General features: G+C 44.2%; 1 long non-coding RNA gene across 2 annotated transcripts; it reads left to right on the top strand.

The window, feature by feature from the left end:
* The first annotated feature begins 69 nt into the window (after positions 1-69).
* LOC311517700 lies at positions 70-13340 on the top strand. Of its 2 annotated transcripts, XR_014710764.1 has the most exons (4): positions 70-179; positions 1811-1958; positions 8476-8604; positions 13133-13340. It is a non-coding gene; the product is annotated as an uncharacterized lncRNA (long non-coding RNA). The 2 variants fall into 2 exon arrangements; XR_014710765.1 differs by lacking the exon at positions 1811-1958 and having other exon boundaries at positions 73-179.
* Positions 13341-17602: the final 4262 nt, after the last annotated feature.

Below are 17602 nucleotides of genomic sequence, written 5' to 3'. Positions count from 1 at the left end.
TGCTTGCTTAACACGTTTTCTTTAAGGGACATGTCATTCTATTACTCATGTATAAATAAGGGGGGAAAGTTTGAGGTAGGGGGACTCTTCAGGACTGGACTCTCTCTCTGGATGCATCTTGTGTTCCCTACCGGCAGATGGACTGCCTCTGTGCCACTCAAGAGCCACACTCAGCTTCGGTAATTATCGAGGGTTGGGGGTGTTTTATTAACCTGTTGCGGACGTGTGTAAGCTCAGTGGTTTGAGCATTGGCCTGCTAAACCCAGGGTTGTGAGTTCAATCCTTGAGGGGGCCATTTAGGGATCTGGGACAAAAATTGGGGATTGGTCCTGCTTTGAGCAGGGGGTTGGACTAGATGACCTCCAGAGGTCCCTTCCAACCCTGATATTCTATGATTCTATGATTCTATGAAGTGCTTGAGACTAAGTAAAGTTTAGCTTTAAGTGAAATCACTCTTTTGTTGTCCTGTTTGTGCCAGCCATTTATCGGTCGGATGGCCGCGTCTCCCCTGATTTATTTCCTGACACCACCTCACACAGAGTAAAAGTTACCAGGAGCTTTGGGTTGAAAGAACCCCGGGTAACAGAAGGGATATACAGAGTTTACTTCTTACAGAAACTCCTGTTACCATTTCATTGTATACCTTTGTGTGTTGCGTACCTGCTTTAACTGTATAAATAAATCTCTTATTTCTTTGTCTTAATTAATAAATCTTTAGATAGTTTATTACAGGATTATCTACAATTATTGAGGTTGGAGCCAACCTTGGCTGAAGTTTGAGAAGTTGTTTTAGTTACTCACTGACCCCTCAACTCACATCTCCAGCCCATCAGGGAGGTGGTCAGGATCTAAACATTCTCTCTGTCCCTTCCCAACCTCCTGTCCCATAGGCCACTCCCAACAGAGCTCTCTCTGCCAACAGGTCATGCTTCCCCCTCACCTTGTGCTCTGTTCTTGAGGTCAGGCCAGCTGCCCCCTTTCCTCCCCTCCCCCAGGAGGTAGTGAACAATCATCATAGGGTACATTTAAAGCTAGATATTCAATAGCTGCCAATGGCCTGAAGATCAGAGTGGGGCCGGACCTCTGTGAAATGAGACCCCCCAGATACTCGTGCATGGACTAGCCAGACATGGAAACAGAGGACTGCTGGAAATGCTGCCTACATGGAGGAAGATCTAGCAGTGGCTGAGTGCTTCAGCCTCCCAACCCTGAGAGCTGGAGAGTCTCAAACATAAAGAGAGGGACCACAGGGCCTGGCTGCCACAGCTCCTAGGGAGCCAGTATCAGGGTCTGCTTTGTGGGACTCTTCCCCCACTCACAGATGTCACTGAGCTCAATGCATTCTCACTGAGATTCAGCCTAAATGTTCCCAGTCTTAATTATTCTCAGAAGACCCCCTTATATCAGGCTAAAAATAATTGCTCTCCCTGCTTGGTGTTTATATCCTCTAAATAGCTGTAGGCTTTTAGTATTGTCCCACCCTGCTTTAGGGGCTGACTTGTCAAGCAATACATGTACAGACTCTGTTTTCAATTCCAGTTAAACCCTCTCCAGCACTCTGATAATTTTTATTATTCTCTGAGCTCCCTCCAGTTTGTGACTAGCAGTCAGGTAAGGAGTGATTCAGAACTCAACTCAACTCAATATTCCCAATGGAGGGACACCAGAACCATGTGGAGGGGGCTATGACATGACACTGCTGAGAACCAGTAAGGTCAGGACACAACAGGTACTACAGAAGAGTTTAAAAATCTTTGTATATTTTTGTATTGTTAATAACAACTATTTTATTCAAATGTTTTTGAACCAGTTGAGAGAAAAACTTTCCTTGTTAAAGATTCAAGAACCCCACCCTTCAGTTCAGGTTTGAGGAACCCAGAAGACATTTCTGTGGGGCTTCCAAAGAACCTTCTAGCAAAAGATGGAAGACCAAACTTTGTTTTCCTGATACTTCTAAGGTAAATAACAAGGAGAAAAAAACAAAACAGATTAAAACAAAAAAACTTTATAAAACATATATCCCTTCTGGTCTCTTGATACCTTATAAAAAGGCAGAAAAGAGCAGAGGCCCAGTGCTGTTTTCCCCTTTCAAATTAATCTGCAATAACCTGGGTTCAATACTGACAGTGCATTAGAGTATTAGGAAATAGCTGATCTGGTCAATCAATCACTGATGTTGGTGTGCAAAAGAATAGCCACATCCTGCTACTAAAGGATGAAGGCACCTGTTCCTGAGAAACCGTTGGTAACTTCAGTCTGTGAAGGGGGTCTGGCCAGACCTCTAAGATAGTGGGAGGAGGAGTAGGCCACCAACCACCCTCGGAAAGTCAGCAGAACGATGGGCCAGCTCCTCAAGATGCTGTGGGGGAGGTAGGAGATAGGCAGGCCTTCCCTCAAGAGCAGGGCATAAAGCAAGGAGGAAACATAGAGGTGTTGGGAGAGAGGGTTCCACCATCAAAAACCTATGGGAGATGAGGTTTTATGGGACACAAGGAGAATATTTAGACTCCCTGTCTCCCTTAGGGATAGAGCTATGGGTAAGTAAGATGGATGGGTGCCTGTGGGTAAGTGAATCTTCCTTAAACTTCAGCCAAGTTTCACTCCAACTTGCATTTGGCTCTGAAAAGAGGTCAAGGTATGGTTTGTTGGCAGCAGAAGGGGAAGAGAAGGCATTGTTTATTTTTTTGTGAAGGGAGGTGTTTCTTTTACCTCAATCATCCCCACCTGTGAACCCCACATATTCCAGCCTTTCCCAAAGCCAGGTGTGGTCATCAGTGTAACAGCCATGTGCCAATTAAGGGAAGATCTTTGAGTTCCAGTCAGCAGCTGGATGGGACCCAGATGGATCATTGTCATCTGTGGGGAAAGAATGGTGTATTGAAAATTGTATTACAATTGTAGATCTATCACTTTAAATGTTCAGGGTTTTTCTTTGGTCCTGCTTTCAAGCTAGAGGGTTCTATAGGGAAGCATGTGTTCTGGGCTTAGCAAAGTCAGCCAGCCATCTTCGAGAAATTTGGGGTGAGTTGTGTCACTCTGTTTTAGGGAGCAGCTTGCTTTGTCCTTCTCTTTTTGAGTTTTTGTGTGTTCTTGTTCTGAATTTTAAGGTAAAGGACTGTTATATTGCCACCTTCTTGCAATTAAATTCAATGCAATTTTATTAAATTGCATATGACATGTCTTTTGGCAATATAAAAAGAAAAACATGCACAATCTAAAACAACAGTAACATCCATATAATATATTAAAATGTCATTCAGAATGTAATAAAAACTCTCTTCTTCAGCACTATGCCAAACGAGCAAAAATTGCCACTGATGTGATTATGACGGGGACCCAGAAAAAAATAAAAACATTACCAGTTGAGATAGTGACAAAATACTTTTGTGTAGGAGAGGCAAAATCCAGTGTGCACTCTGAAGCTTGGAATTCTACAGTCCAAAAGATAATGAGGTAGATCTTCCAGTGCTCCAGATTTCCATGGGCAACAATAAAGTTGTGAAGAAATTTTCCACAGCTACTTCTAAGGACAGCAGGCTCTATGGTTTTGAATTGTTACTGAGTATATGCCTTATGCATGTAATTGTAGTGCTATCATGGACAAAAGGGAGTCCACTCTGCAGGGCAGCTTCAGCCAAGAAAAGGCTCATGCAGGAATGCAGCAGGGAAACTCCCTTCCACCCCAGGGGCACTTATTCCCAACCCCTGGAGTAAACACACACACACTGGAATAGTACAATGAATATAGGAAAGGGAGATATTTATTTATGGAGGGATGAATGGAGAAAAACAATAGGGGAAGCAGGGTTACATCCACCACGAGGACTCCAGAAGGACAGACTGCGAACAATGCATCTAGACTCAGAGTTCAGGAATCCTGGGCAGAGTTCAAGTCCAGCAGTGACTTTTGGGTGTTCCTGGTCATCTTCAGCACCAGTGAACTTTCCTCAGCAAACCCCTCTGGTGCCGTCTTCTAACCTCTCTGCAAACCCACACAGAGCGACAACCTCCCCACTGAACTATCTGCAACCTCCCTCCTTATTCCTAATGCAAAGTCACAAGCCCCACTTTTCTGGGTGACAGTGATACTGGATCCAGCTCTGGTTTTTCCTCTCAGGTGATTCTTCCATGGCACGGTGCTACTGACTGGCTCCCATCCTCGGGCATCCCTCGTCAGCTGCTCTGTCCCTCACAGGCTTTGGGATGATTCTCAGCTGCTTTGCTACATGAAGGCCTGTTTGCTATAAGCCCTCTCGTCTGGAGCTATGGACACACACTGGCCCCTCGCTCTCCTGTTCTCCATTCCCCTCCCCCCTGGAACAACCAGCACTTCCTCCCCTTGGAATAACCGGCACTTCCTCTGCCCAAGGATGACAGGTGCTACATGTAAATGAGGATTTGATATCTCATTCAAATATGATTCAAAAACATGAGCCATCTTCAAAGAAGAAAACCAAAAGGCAAACTCAGCATAATCAATTCTAGCCAGATATACTTGGTGGATAATATTTCACTCTCTGTTTGAGTAGCTGATTATGTTGATTAAAAGGTATCAACAATAAGCGAGTAATAGAGAAACCCCATGTAGCTATAGTACATTGGAGTGTCTTATACCAAGGAAATAAGGAGTACACAGGTTGTTCCTCCATTTGGGAGAATTAAAAGTCTCCTCAAAAATTAGTTTGAATGATCTTTAAGGCTGAAATTTGGCCCCCAAAATAAACTTCCACCCCATAGAGCATCTGTGATAATATATTTGTATTATAAATTCTTAGTGCTGGGGCAACTCTGTTCCCACCATAGGAGCGGGTAAAACAGAGCACCCCTTGAGCAGAGTTAAGGGTCTTTTGTTTTAAGTCTTTATGGTAAGGGGACCAACAGCCTGAAAGATGAAACTTTATCCTTAAATAAATAAAAGCAGAGACTTGTTCTACAGGTGGTCTTCTATCTTCCACAACATTTGCAGAGTGTTCTGCCCCCAAATCATGACCTTGGTCTTATTATATTTGAGAATCAGGTCTTGAGAGTTACCATAAGAGGAAAAATGGTATAACAGCTTTCAGAGGCCTAGTGGAGTTTGTGATACAACAACCATGTCATTGGCATATAACAATACCAGGGTAGATCCACCCTTAAGATGTGGTGGAAAAAATGATCTTCCTTTAAAACATCCACCCCATCATTAATATATAAATTAAAAAGAAGAGTTACTAGGAGGCATCCCTGGTTCACTTCCCCAGAAATAGGGAAAACATTAGTACATTTTCCATTGGCTTTAGTTCTTACTCTACCCCTATTACCCTGGTGAAGAGCCTCCAGAATATGCAGAAGTCTTAGATTGATACCTGTCCTTCTTAATTTCTCTCGATTAATAGAATCAAATGCCCTTCTTTAAATCTATAAAAGCAGTGTACAGTGTTTACCCTTAACCACAGTATAAATCATACAGGATCAAATAAACCCATTATCAATTGTGGCTCTATCAGCCACCTTCCTGTAAGAGAATTGCTGCTTTTATCTAACTTCTCTGTGTGTATGGCAAGAACATGACAGGGAAAGAAGGGTGAGGTGGCCAGCCAGGGTGATGTGCTCACGCCTTGTGTCCCCACTGGGCAGGGAAGCATCCAGAGCCTCGTGTCCTTTCTCTGTGGAGAAAGTGGCAAGTGAGAAGACCTGTAACCTCCATGGACAGAGACACAGTTAACATAGCACATCATTTCTCCAATGCGGCCACCGTAGCTACATGTGGCCACTAGAGTCTTTTCTTGTGGCCACAGCCTCCTTGGCTGTGATTGAGGGAAGGGGGCAAAGTAGCAGCTCCTTCCCTCTGCTTGTTGCTCCTGGATGCACTGCCCTGGTGTTGCTTGCTGGGGCCAGCAGCAGGGGTTGGGCCCTGCCCCGCTCTGGAGACACCTGGGGCACCACGCTGGAGGAGCAGGCAGCCAGCGAGTTCCTCACCTTCCCAGGGCCGGTGGGGCTCAGGCTTTGGGCTTCAGCCCCGGGGTGGCAGGCTCTGGCCGAGGGGCTTCAGACAGCAGACTCCATCCACAGAAATATTTATATTTTTCAAAATAAATAACCAACACACATACTCCCTACTGCCAATCACTTCCCAGGTAGAACTGTGTTCTGGAATTCCTCTCTGCAGTAGGGCCCTCATTGAAGACAACAGGGAGACTCCCACTGAATTTAAAAGGGCTTTCGACCAAGAAGTACCTGTTTGCTAGGTATAACTTGTTTCTAGTAACTTCCTGAAGGCAGGGACTTATCTTTTGTATTTCCCTGAAATTCCCAAGGAACTTTTATGGTGCTGTACAAATAATAATTATAATTAGCGATTGCAGCATACAGGTTATAAATGTGATTTACATCAAAACAAGATTTCAGCTGGTCAGCATATCACCATTCCCAGCACCCTATAAATAGAGACTCTGTCTCCTGTCTATCTTTGTGTCTCTTCTCTCCAGTGACAGTGAGTTCCAAGCCAAACTTCAACTATGAAGATTCTCTACCTTCTCTTTGCTGTCCTCTTCTTGGTGCTGCAAAGCACTCCAGATAAGTTTTTAATGAAATTAAAGGAGATTATAGAAGTTAATTAATGTCAAGGTTCCTCCCCCACTCTGAACTCTAGGGTACAGATGTGGGGAACTGCATGAAAACCTCCTAAGCTTACTTTTACCAGCTTAGGTTAAAACTTCCCCAAGGTACAAATTAATTTTATCCTTTGTCCTTGGAATATCCACTGCCACCACCAAACTCTAACTGGGTTTACTGGGAAACGTAGTTTGGACACGTCTTTCCCCCCAAAATCCTCCCAACCCTTGCACCCCACTTCCTGGGAAAGGTTTGGTAAAAATCCTCACCAATTTGCATAGGTGACCACAGACCCAAACCCTTGGATCTGAGAACAATGAAAAAGCATTCAGTTTTCTTACAAGAAGACTTTTAATAGAAATAGAAGTAAATAGAAGTAAAGGAATCACCTCTGTAAAATCAGGATGGTAGATACCTTACAGGGTAATTAGATTCAAAACATAGAGAATATCTCTAGGCAAAACCTTAAGTTACAAAAAAGACACACAGACAGAAATAGTCATTCTATTCAGCACAGTTCTTTTCTCAGCCATTTAAAGAAATCATAATCTAACACATACCTAACTAGATTACTTACTAAAAGTTCTAAGACTCCATTCCTGTTCTATCCCTGACAAAAGCATCACACAGACAGACACAGACCCTTTGTTTCTCTCCCTCCTCCCAGCTTTTGAAAGTATCTTGTCTCCTCATTGGTCATTTTGTTCAGGTGCCAGCGAGGTTACCTTTAGCTTCTTAACCCTTTACAGGTGAGAGGATTTTTCCTCTGGCCAGGAGGGATTTTAAAGGGGTTTACCCTTCCCTTTATATTTATGACAATTATTCAGGGCTTTAATGTCCCTTTTGTTAAGTAATATCTCATGCCCCTACAAGAGACTATGCTGTTTGGGAATAGAACCCAGATTGTTAATATGGCAGACCAATGTCTCAATGTTTTAGCTACACTGTCACAGAAATAATTTTCCATGTCTGCGCTTGGTTTCATTACTAGAAATGCCATTGTGTGGGGCTGGAACGGTTCCTGCAGAAATGGCAATGCAGCTGTATTATTTATTATTTAATTAGCACCTAGAAGCCCCACTCCCACAATGGGACTCCATTCTGTCAGGTTCTGTTCTACTGTGCAACAAAGATATGCTCCCTGCATCAAAGAATTTATAAGACAAGTGAGAAAACACAGACAGATAGGTGGAGCACAAGGAAGCAATGAGACAATACTGTTTAGGTCTTGGGTTAATATCTGTGTATAGTACATTAATCAAAGCACAACTAAAATCTACTCTAAATATCCTACAGGGTAAGGAGGTGGATATTTCCATTCTCAAAAGGATTAGCATGTCTGGCATGGCCAAATCTGGCAATTGGTCATGAAGAATCTATTTCCAAGGGCTGTCTTCACAAGAATGCCTGCACAGAGTTGCACAGTTAGGACTGAAAAAGACTTATCCAAACTCTGCTGCAATGTTTAGAAATGGAAATCTAGCTCAGTGCTGACACCTCACTATTTTTTGAAGCAGAAAGAGTCAAAACCACAGCAGCAGCCATTAAGGGAACTTAATGATGAAGGCCGCTACCTGCTTTTCTATCCCTTAAAGGTGTGGGGCTCTGAAGGACATCCACGCTCAGTGCTAGGGTTCTGCAGTGTGCAGCCAGGGAGCCAGAGCATCTGCTTAATTAACTCACTCTGTTCTCTTCCGAGGGGCAGCCACTGTTTGTGCCCCTATTACAGCCATTAAAGTGTTGAAGATAACAGTGTATCTGAACATAATTGGGCTGACATGGCTGGGTCTCAACGGAAGGGAAATTCCCGTCTTGCTGCAGTCACAGCTCTTGTTTACCCTGCTGTGTGAATGAAAATCAAGATCCTTTCTCTTTGTGCAGGATTCACCCAGAGTTTCTCTTGTATCTGGCGATGTATACGAAATGGGGGTCGATGCTACTATGGGCATTGTCCCCGAGGAACTTATTCCAGTGGACACTGCTGTGATTCCGTACCTTTGCTGTAGGAGGGTAAGTGCAGGATTCCACAAGAGTGAAATTTCTCTCTGATTGGAAATAGTTTTCTCTTCTTTATATGTCCAAGCTGCTGTTTAATTCCCTTGGATACTTTGCACATACAGCACAACCCAGTGGGAGAGGGCAAAGGAGGCCTCTGTGCTGCCCTGATTCTCAATTGCCTGGGGGGCTGGATTGGCCCTGGCATATGTTAGCCAAGCATATATTAGAACAACTTGTTCTTACAGCTGCCTTACCCAGGCTGCCTATGGCCAGTTCCCAGCTTGGAGCATCCATAGTGCTTGGATGCTGAGACCTGATAACACCCAACATTATCTCCAGCACCACACTTAAGACAGTGCCTGCAAAGAGGACAGCACAGAGCCAATTAGGTCACCCCTATGTTGCTCATGGATTGAGGAAACTCTCTCCCAGCCCCTTTCACAGCCTCTACGCGTTGCCAGAACTGCATAGTACGGGTAGGAGCTGTGTCCAGACTCACCCCTACATATACATTGGTGTTTCATTTTAGAATAGAGAAAACAACAGGGAAGAACAAAAGTAAAGTCTTCAGGAGAGAGTGGGGGATGTCACCTTTGTACCAATCTTCAGTAACACTGCGACCAAAATGGCTGCTCTCCTCAGACAGGCAGCATCTTTAGAACTTTAATGCTAAGTTCACAAAAAAGAATTGCTGACAAGTTTTGAACTATGTTATACAGTGGGGATGGGGGTGTGAAGGCTGGGTGGGGTTGCCACACACACGATCACTGAATCTATGACAAACTGATTTGAATAATTAGTGTCTGGTTGGCTTCTGATCAAGACTTAAACTTTTAAATGTTTCAGGATTTTTATATGTCACTTTCCCAGCATCTGATGGAAGGATCTTATTTTCAATTACTAGCTGAGGACAAAACAATGAGCAGTCCTTGTGGCACCTTAGAGACTAACCAATTTATTTGGGCATAAGCTTTCATGGGCTAAAACCCACTTCATCAGATGCATGGAGTGGAAAATACAGTAGAGGTATAAATACACAGCATATGAAAAGATGGGAGTTGCCTTACCAAGTGGGGGGGGAGGGGGTGGTCAGTGCTAAAGAGCCAATTCAATTAAGGTGGAAGTGGGCTATTTTCAACAGTTGACAGGAAGGGGTGGAAATCACTTTTGTAGTGCCAATGAGGCCAATGTAATCAAGGTGGCCCATTTCAAACAGTTCACAAGAAGGTGTGAGTATCAGCAGGGGGGAATTAGTTTTTGTAGTGACCCATCCACTCTGCATCTTTATTCAGGCCTAATTTGTTGGTGTCCATTTTGCAAATTAATTCCAGTTCTGCAGTTTCTCGTTGGAGTCTGAGGACAGATTCACTCATAGCATTTTCTTGGTAGCACTCAAAATAAGGACAGCTGCCAATCTGTTCCATCTTCTTGCATACTTGCCCATTTCTGGAAAAGTCTCCTCTTTAAGGGGAACATCCATACTCACTCCACGACCACTGGGGTTATATTGCTTGGAGCGTTTGAGCAAAATTCATTCAGCCATATCTTGTTTTACACAAGTTCAGTTCCCTCCTGGGAAATGGCCTCTGTCAAAAACAGGGAATCTTTGAGTTGTAGTCAAGCAATCATAACTGTTGACTTCTAACAAAGCATTCTGGATATGAAAGGTCTGTCCTCCATCTGAGGGAGCTGGTAGGACCTACTTTGAGTCTCTCTGGAAAGAGCAGGTAAAAGCACAAGGGCTGATCGTGCCAAAGGGAAATGGCTGAAAAATGAAGCTTGCAAAAGTAGCCTATATATGTATGTAATGGACTTACACTTCTGTAAGGCATGTGACTTGGTACCACATTAAAAAAAAATACAATGATATAACATTAACATGGCACATATTAAGTACATTATAATCTGACTAACTGATAGATTTCAATATGTAATTATAAATGGGGAATCCTCATTGAGCAAGTGTTTTAATGGGGTCCTGCAGGGATGGGTTCTTGGCCCTATGTTTATCATTTGTATCAATGATGTGGAAGAGAACCTAAAATCATCACTGATAAAGTTGGCAGATGACCCAAAAATTGGGGGAGTGGTAAATGAGGAGGACAGGCCACTACTAAAGACAGATCTGGATCGCTTGGTAAGCTTGATGAAAGCACACTATGTGTTTTAATACAGCTAAATATAAATGTGTACAGCTAGGACAGGGATCAGCAACCTTTGGCCCGTCTGCTGTTAGCGCGTTTCCCTGACTGGCTGCGTGCCAAAGGTTGCTGATCCCTGATCTAGGAACAAAGAATACTGGCCATACTTGCAGGATGGGGGACTCTATCCTGGGAAGCAGGGACTCTGAACAAGATTTGAGGGAAGTGGTGGATAATCAGCTGAACAAAGCTACCAGTGCCAACATTGTGGCCAAAAGGGCTAATGTAAGCCAGTGATACATAAGCAGGGAACTATCACATAGGAATAGAGATTATTTTACATCTGTGTGTGGCACAGGTGTGGCCGCCGCTGGAATACTGTGTCCAGTTCTGGTGCCCACAATTCAAGAAGGATGTTTATAACTGGAGAGGGTTCAGAGAAGAGCCTTGAAAAGGATTTAAAAACAAACAAACATGCCTTATAGTAGTAGACTCAAGGCACTCAATCTAGTGATCTTAACAAAGAAGTTTAAGGGATGACTTGATGACAGTGTATACATGTGACACTTGCGGGGGGGGGGGGTTATCCAAGGTGCCTGAGGTGAATCACCACCACCTGCTTACAGAGTGAAAGCACCTTGTGTGCGTGCCCCCCCCAGGGGAACTCCTCCGTAGCCGTTTGCAACAGACGCGCTCTGCTCTGGTCTCCACAAGCTCTGCTTTTTCCCAGTGCAGGCTAGCAACTTACATACCCCACGTTCCACTTGAGTGCCCAGTCCCCTAGACACCTGCAGTGTACACCAATCTGCTGCAGTGCACCCCAGTTCACCACCCCCTTTGCACCAGGCATTTAGATGTGTTTATAGGAAAACCCAAAGTGAAGTTCATCCAACAGAGGTTGAGATAGAGATTCAAATAAAAGAAGGTTTGGAAACAAAGTTACAGCTAAAAGAAAAACAAAAAGCACAAGCTATAGCCTGTAGTTGTTAACAAGTTACTTTCCTGTTTAATGTATTTCTCACCCAATGGTTAGTCCGTACAGCTCTTGGATCCCAGCTTTCTAAACTGGACACCTTTAATGAGAGGAGGATGTAACAAAACTCTCAGCCTCCACAAAGGCGGGGGGGGGGGGTAACACATACTGCCCAGTGTGTGACAGATGCATGTCATCAGAAGCTCTCACTCTTCAATGCAATTCAATAAGAAACAGTCCACCTTGAGGAAGAATGCTACTTTCAGTCCTTAAGGTAGCTCAGTACATACTCAAAGCCTTTGTATTTCTCCTTTCAGAATTCCAGAACAATTACAAACCTGGGTGACTTGAATGTTAACATTGCTCGGAATTTATTTTTAATGGTTTAAACATGGAGGATCCTACAGTAAAATGAACTTGGCCACACTGCAGATCTGCAGCAGTTCCTGTCCCTGTTCTTCTTGTTACCTGCTGGATGTACCATAAACTATACAGGCTGCCCAGCGTGGTGAAATGAATGGTGTAACATAGCCAGGGAAAGCAGGAGGGAGAGACTTTCCCAGTCCCTGAAACAACAGAGAGGCAGCTTGAAAGCAGGGGAAATGAAGCTGGACTCTCCATGCTAGCAACTGCGGTGCAGCTCTTTCAGCTGGTTCACTGATCCTGCTCAGAGATCCCTGCAACCAGGAGGCATGGCTGCGAGTATGAAACTGCCACCAGAATAGGGTCAGGCTGTAGGCTTATTTGACCTGGGAGGCAGAACTAGTATTTCCAGGCATTATTTAAGAATAACTTAGTTTTAGAAATGAGACAAAAATGAGACTGATTTAAAAAAAAAAACAAAAAACAAAAAACACTTTACCTGGAGGTGAGGCACATTGTTGTATGCTCTATATATTTGAGGTTTTATTCTTCTCTGTGTAATAGAATTAGTTGTCAATTTTAACATTCACAATTTTGATTAAATCCCTCAATGTAATTTCAAGAATTGTTTTAATTTCAGTTGCGGGGTGGGGGGGAGTTTTTCTCTTTCTAGCTGGGGTAAAGGGAGGGAAGAGGCACATTCAAAAGTCTGGTTTCAGAGTAGCAGCCGTGTTAGTCTATATTCGCAAAAAGAAAAGGAGTACTTGTGGCACCTTAGAGACTAACCAATTTATTTGAGCATAAGCTTTCGTGAGCTACAGCTCACTTCATCGGATGCATTCAGAAGACTGGTATATTTAGCTGGTACATCAGGTAGGTGGCCAGATCACGTTTAGATATATAAGACTATCTTCACTATAACTCTGTAGTAGAATGGATGAATTCCCAGTTTTGGAGTTAACCTGAAATTCCTGCTCTACCTTTCATTTGAAACGTAATGTTGTTTTGTCCCTCTTTTAATGGATATAAAGATAGACTCTGAGAGTTTCTTTCCTTTTTGCAGTACTAAAGTGATTGATGGCTCCAGGATCTCTGGGAATCTGGCAGATGACACTTTGCTTCTAAAATCCTTGGATCCTCTTCATCTGGGCTGTAAAGAATCTCACAAGTTGGAAAAAAAATCCATACATAAGCCCTTGTGTCACCTACAATAACTTCTTGTTCTCCTTTTAATAAAAGTAATTGGGTGTGGTGACATTGCTGAAACGTGATTGTGAGAGGCAGTTTTTCTATTTCTTTTCCATAAAGATCCCTTTCTTCTTTTTAAAATTACAAATGTAAGCAGTGTCAGGCTGAGCTCCACCCTGACATCTGGTGGTGAGGCGTCGCAAGTTGTGGAAAAGAACTTCAGGGGCTGATCTCATTTGCATAGGCACACCCACCCCGCCTAGAATGAGGCCATAGCTGCCCAAATGGTCACTTTGGCTGCTGTGGGATCCCCAGTGTCTCTGTTATCGGGGCAGGAAGAATAAATTGTTATTACCCTGATTATGGGAACTGTGCTTGGAACTGTACGTGGCCTTTGTTATGATGGAGGGACTCGCCATCAACTAAGTAGCACTCGCTAGGCAAGGGTCATGGGTTCCAAAACTCTGTGAATGGAGAGAGGTTGGGGACAAGTATTAATACTTGGTGGTATGAGCCCCTTGGTGAGGGCCTTACATGCGAATTGCACTTCCTCCTCTCTCCACTGTGGAATATCAGAGCTAATTTTGATTTCATTAGAAATCTAGTTACAGGCTGCTGAGCTCGCTTTGGGCTAATAGTGTACCAGCACTGAGGCTCCCGTGCTACAAGCTGAATTAACCTAAGCGCTGAAATCACTGAGCGTTGTGTTAAGTAGTGGGGGAGCCTGAAGATATATTGTGGAGCAGTTTGCGGGACAGCTGGAGTGCCTTGTGGACAGGCTGGTGGAGCAGTTCATAGGCCGGCGGGAGCTGCTGGTGGGATGCGGAGCAGTTCATGGGACGGCGGGAGCTGCGTGTGGGCCACGGAGCTGAGCGAAGCAGTTTGTGGGGCGGCTGGCGGAGCGGAGCGAAGGCCTATGGAGTTGTGGGGCGGTCAGCTTCAGATCATGTAAGGTGCCTCTTACCTCCGCCCCCATCTCCACGCAGGTTGGGAGGTAAAGCTCTGTAGATAAACTTTTGAACTCTGGGGCTGCCCTGACCAGGGACAGAGACTTTTGGGTCATTGGACTTTTGGGACTTTGGGTGATTTGGGGTTGCTGGACTCAAGAACCAAAGGGAAAGGGGCATGCCCCAATTTGCTTGGGGTGGGTTTTTTGCTCATGGGTTGTGTTATGAATCCTGTTGGTGGTGTTTCCCCAACATAATGCCACATTGTTTCTCTCTGTTATTAAAAGGCTTTTTGCTACACTCAGACTAGGTGCTTGCGAGAGGGGAAGTATGGCCTCTTGGAGGCGCCCAGCGGGGGTGGTATATATTTGTCCCAGGTCACTGGGTGGGGGCTCGAGACCATTTGCATTGTGTTATTGGAATGGATCCCCTAGATATTGAACCCGGCCCTTGTTGCTGCCAACTCTGACGGGCAGAAGGGTTACATAAATAAAAGGTCACTATGGTGCGTTCAACCCACACCCACAGGGGTGTTTCTAGACATGGGGACATACATATTTATAAGCTTCCATGAGTTCACATGGGGAAAATCTTTAGCTGTTCCTTACATCTTTTACAAATCCATTTGGTTTGTGGTGTTGTGAGAGGAGCTGGTTTCAGTCACAGCTTGGCTGCACAGTGTGTAACGCCCACTTTGGTGCTCCATGGCACCTCAGCCCTCTCTCTGCTCCCCTGTCCTCTCAAAGCTCCCCACCACCAGGACCCCTTGTCTTGTACCTTTACTTCCAGACTTGCCATGTGCAGCAGGCTCCCTTGCAGGAATCAGAATGGCAGCACAAATCCCTGAAACTTTGCATAATGTATGTGGGATCTCAGGGAGGCTGAGATGTCTCCAAAACAAATCCTTACTGAGAAGAACAGAAGAAATCAGGCCAAGCTCCTTTAAGCTCTGAGGTCTGATTCTAGTCTTTGTTCCATTTACCACTGAGTTATACTGATGCAGTTCTGGCATAAGAGAGATAAGTAGGCCCTGCACCTCTACCAATGTGATATTTGCCAGCAATGCCACTCTGCCATGTACATTAGCCAAACCCGACAATCTCTATGCAAAAGAATAAATGGACACAAATCAGACATCAAGAATTGTAACATTCAAAAACCAGTAGGAGAGCACTTCAATCTTCCTGGATACTCAATAACAGACTTAAAAGTGGCAATTCTTCAACAACAAAAACTTCAAAAACAGACTTCCGTGAAAAACTGCAGAACTGGAATTAATTTGCAAACCTGACACCATGAAATTAGGCCTGAATAAAATCTGGGTGTGGCTGGGTCACTACAAAAAATAATTTTTCCTCTGTTGATACTCACCCCTTCTTGTCAACAGTTGGGAATAGGCCACATCCACCTTGATTGAATTGGCCTCATTAGCACTGACACCCCCCCCCCTTTGGTAAGGCAACTTCCATCTTTTTATGTGCTGTATATTTATACCCGCCTACTGTATTTTCACTCCAGGCATCTGATGAAGTGGGTTATAGCCTATGAAAGCTTATGCCCAAATAAATTTGTTGGTCTCTAAGGTGCCACAAGGACTCCTCATTGTTTTTGCTGATACAGACTAACACGGCTACCCCTCTGAAACCTCCTTAGGTAATTTGTTCCAGTGTTGACAAGAGGTTTTTTTTCTTCAATCTAATTTAAATCTCCCTGGCTAAAATTTAAATCTATTACCTCAGTGGTTAAGGAGAACAATTTGTCACACTCCTCTTTATAACAACCATTTACATATATTCCCAGAACTGGACACAGTACCCCAGTTAAGGCTTTATCAGTGCTGAGTAGAGTGGTGGAATTACTTCTTGAGTCTTGCTTACAACACTCCTTCAAATACATCCCAGAATGACTTTTGCTTTTTTACAGACATATTACATTTTTCATTTGTATTTTCTTTGTGATCCACTATCCTCCAATCCTTTTCTACAGTCATTTCCCATTTTGTATATGTACAATTGATTATTTCTTCTTAAGTTTAATACTTTGCAGCTGTCCTTATTGAATTTAATCCTATTATTATCAGACCATTCCTCCAGTTCATCAAAATAATTTTGAATTCTAATCCTGTCCCGCAAAGTGCTTGCAACCTCTCCCAGCTCAGTATTGTTCACAAACTTGATAAATATACTTTCTATGCTATTATCCAATCCAAGTCATTTATGAAGTTATTGACTGGCACTGGACCCAGGACAGGTCCCTGTGGAACCCCACTTGATATTCCTTTAGTACTCTAGGGGTCTAATGACAATCAGATGTTTATCCCACCCCTTGATCCCTGAGGCAACGCCCACAGGCCACAATAAGCACTACCCAGGGGATTATTACTTCCAGGACTGAGACTGACATGTGACCAGAAACAATGGGTAGCATGTGACCTCCCTCTAAGAACTTTTCCCACTGCCCTCTAACAATCAGAGTATGTTTCAAGACTGTAGGACTACCCCAAGGACTTTGACCAATCAGGACAAGTTCCATGACTGAGACTGACATGTGAGTGGAAGCAAGTGGTGGCCTGTCACCCCTCTGAAAACTCCTCCCATTGCTCTCTACCAGTTGGAAAGGATTTCAGACCTGTAGGACCACCCCTAGAGAGGATTTGAGCAATCAGTTCTGGGGGGGGAGGGGGGGTGACCCATCTGAAAAAGGATCACATGACCCCTCTAAGAACTCCTCCCACTACCCACTATGAATTGAAGTGTGTTTCAGACACATAGACCCTAACGAAGGGAAACATAGAATCACAGAATATTAGGGTTGGAAGAGACCTCAGGAGGTCATCTAGTCCAATACCCTGCTCAAAGCAGGACCAACACCAACTTTGTCAAGCCGGGCCTTAAAAACCTCTAAGGATGGAGATGCCACCACCTCCCTAGGTAACCCATTCCAGTGCTTCACCACCCTCCTAGTGAAATAGTGTTTTCTAATATCCAACCTAGACCTCCCCCACTGCAACTTGAAACCACTGCTTCTTGTTCTGTCATCTGCCACCACTGAGAACAGCCGAGCTTCATCCTCTTTGGAACCCCCCTTCAGGTAGTTGAAGGCTGCTATCAAGGCCCCTCACTCTTCTCTTCTGCAGACTAAACAAGCCTCAGACTCTCCTTGTAAGTCATGTGCCCCAGCCCCCTGATCACTTTTGTTGCCCTCCACTGGACTCTCTCCAATTTGTCCACATCCTTTCTGTAGTGAGGGGCCCAAAATGGGATGCAATACACCATATGTGGCCTCACAATGTGCCGAATAGAGGGGAATAATCAATTCCTTCGATCTGCTGGCAATGCTCCTACTAATGCAGCCCAATATGCCATTAGCCTTCTTGGCAACAAGGGCACACTGCTGAC

This window comes from Lepidochelys olivacea (assembly GCF_965140295.1).
Source record: "Lepidochelys olivacea isolate rLepOli2 genome assembly, chromosome: 3".
In the NCBI taxonomy this organism is placed as follows: Eukaryota; Metazoa; Chordata; order Testudines; family Cheloniidae; genus Lepidochelys; species Lepidochelys olivacea.
This window is presented reverse-complemented; position numbering and strand designations above follow the sequence as displayed.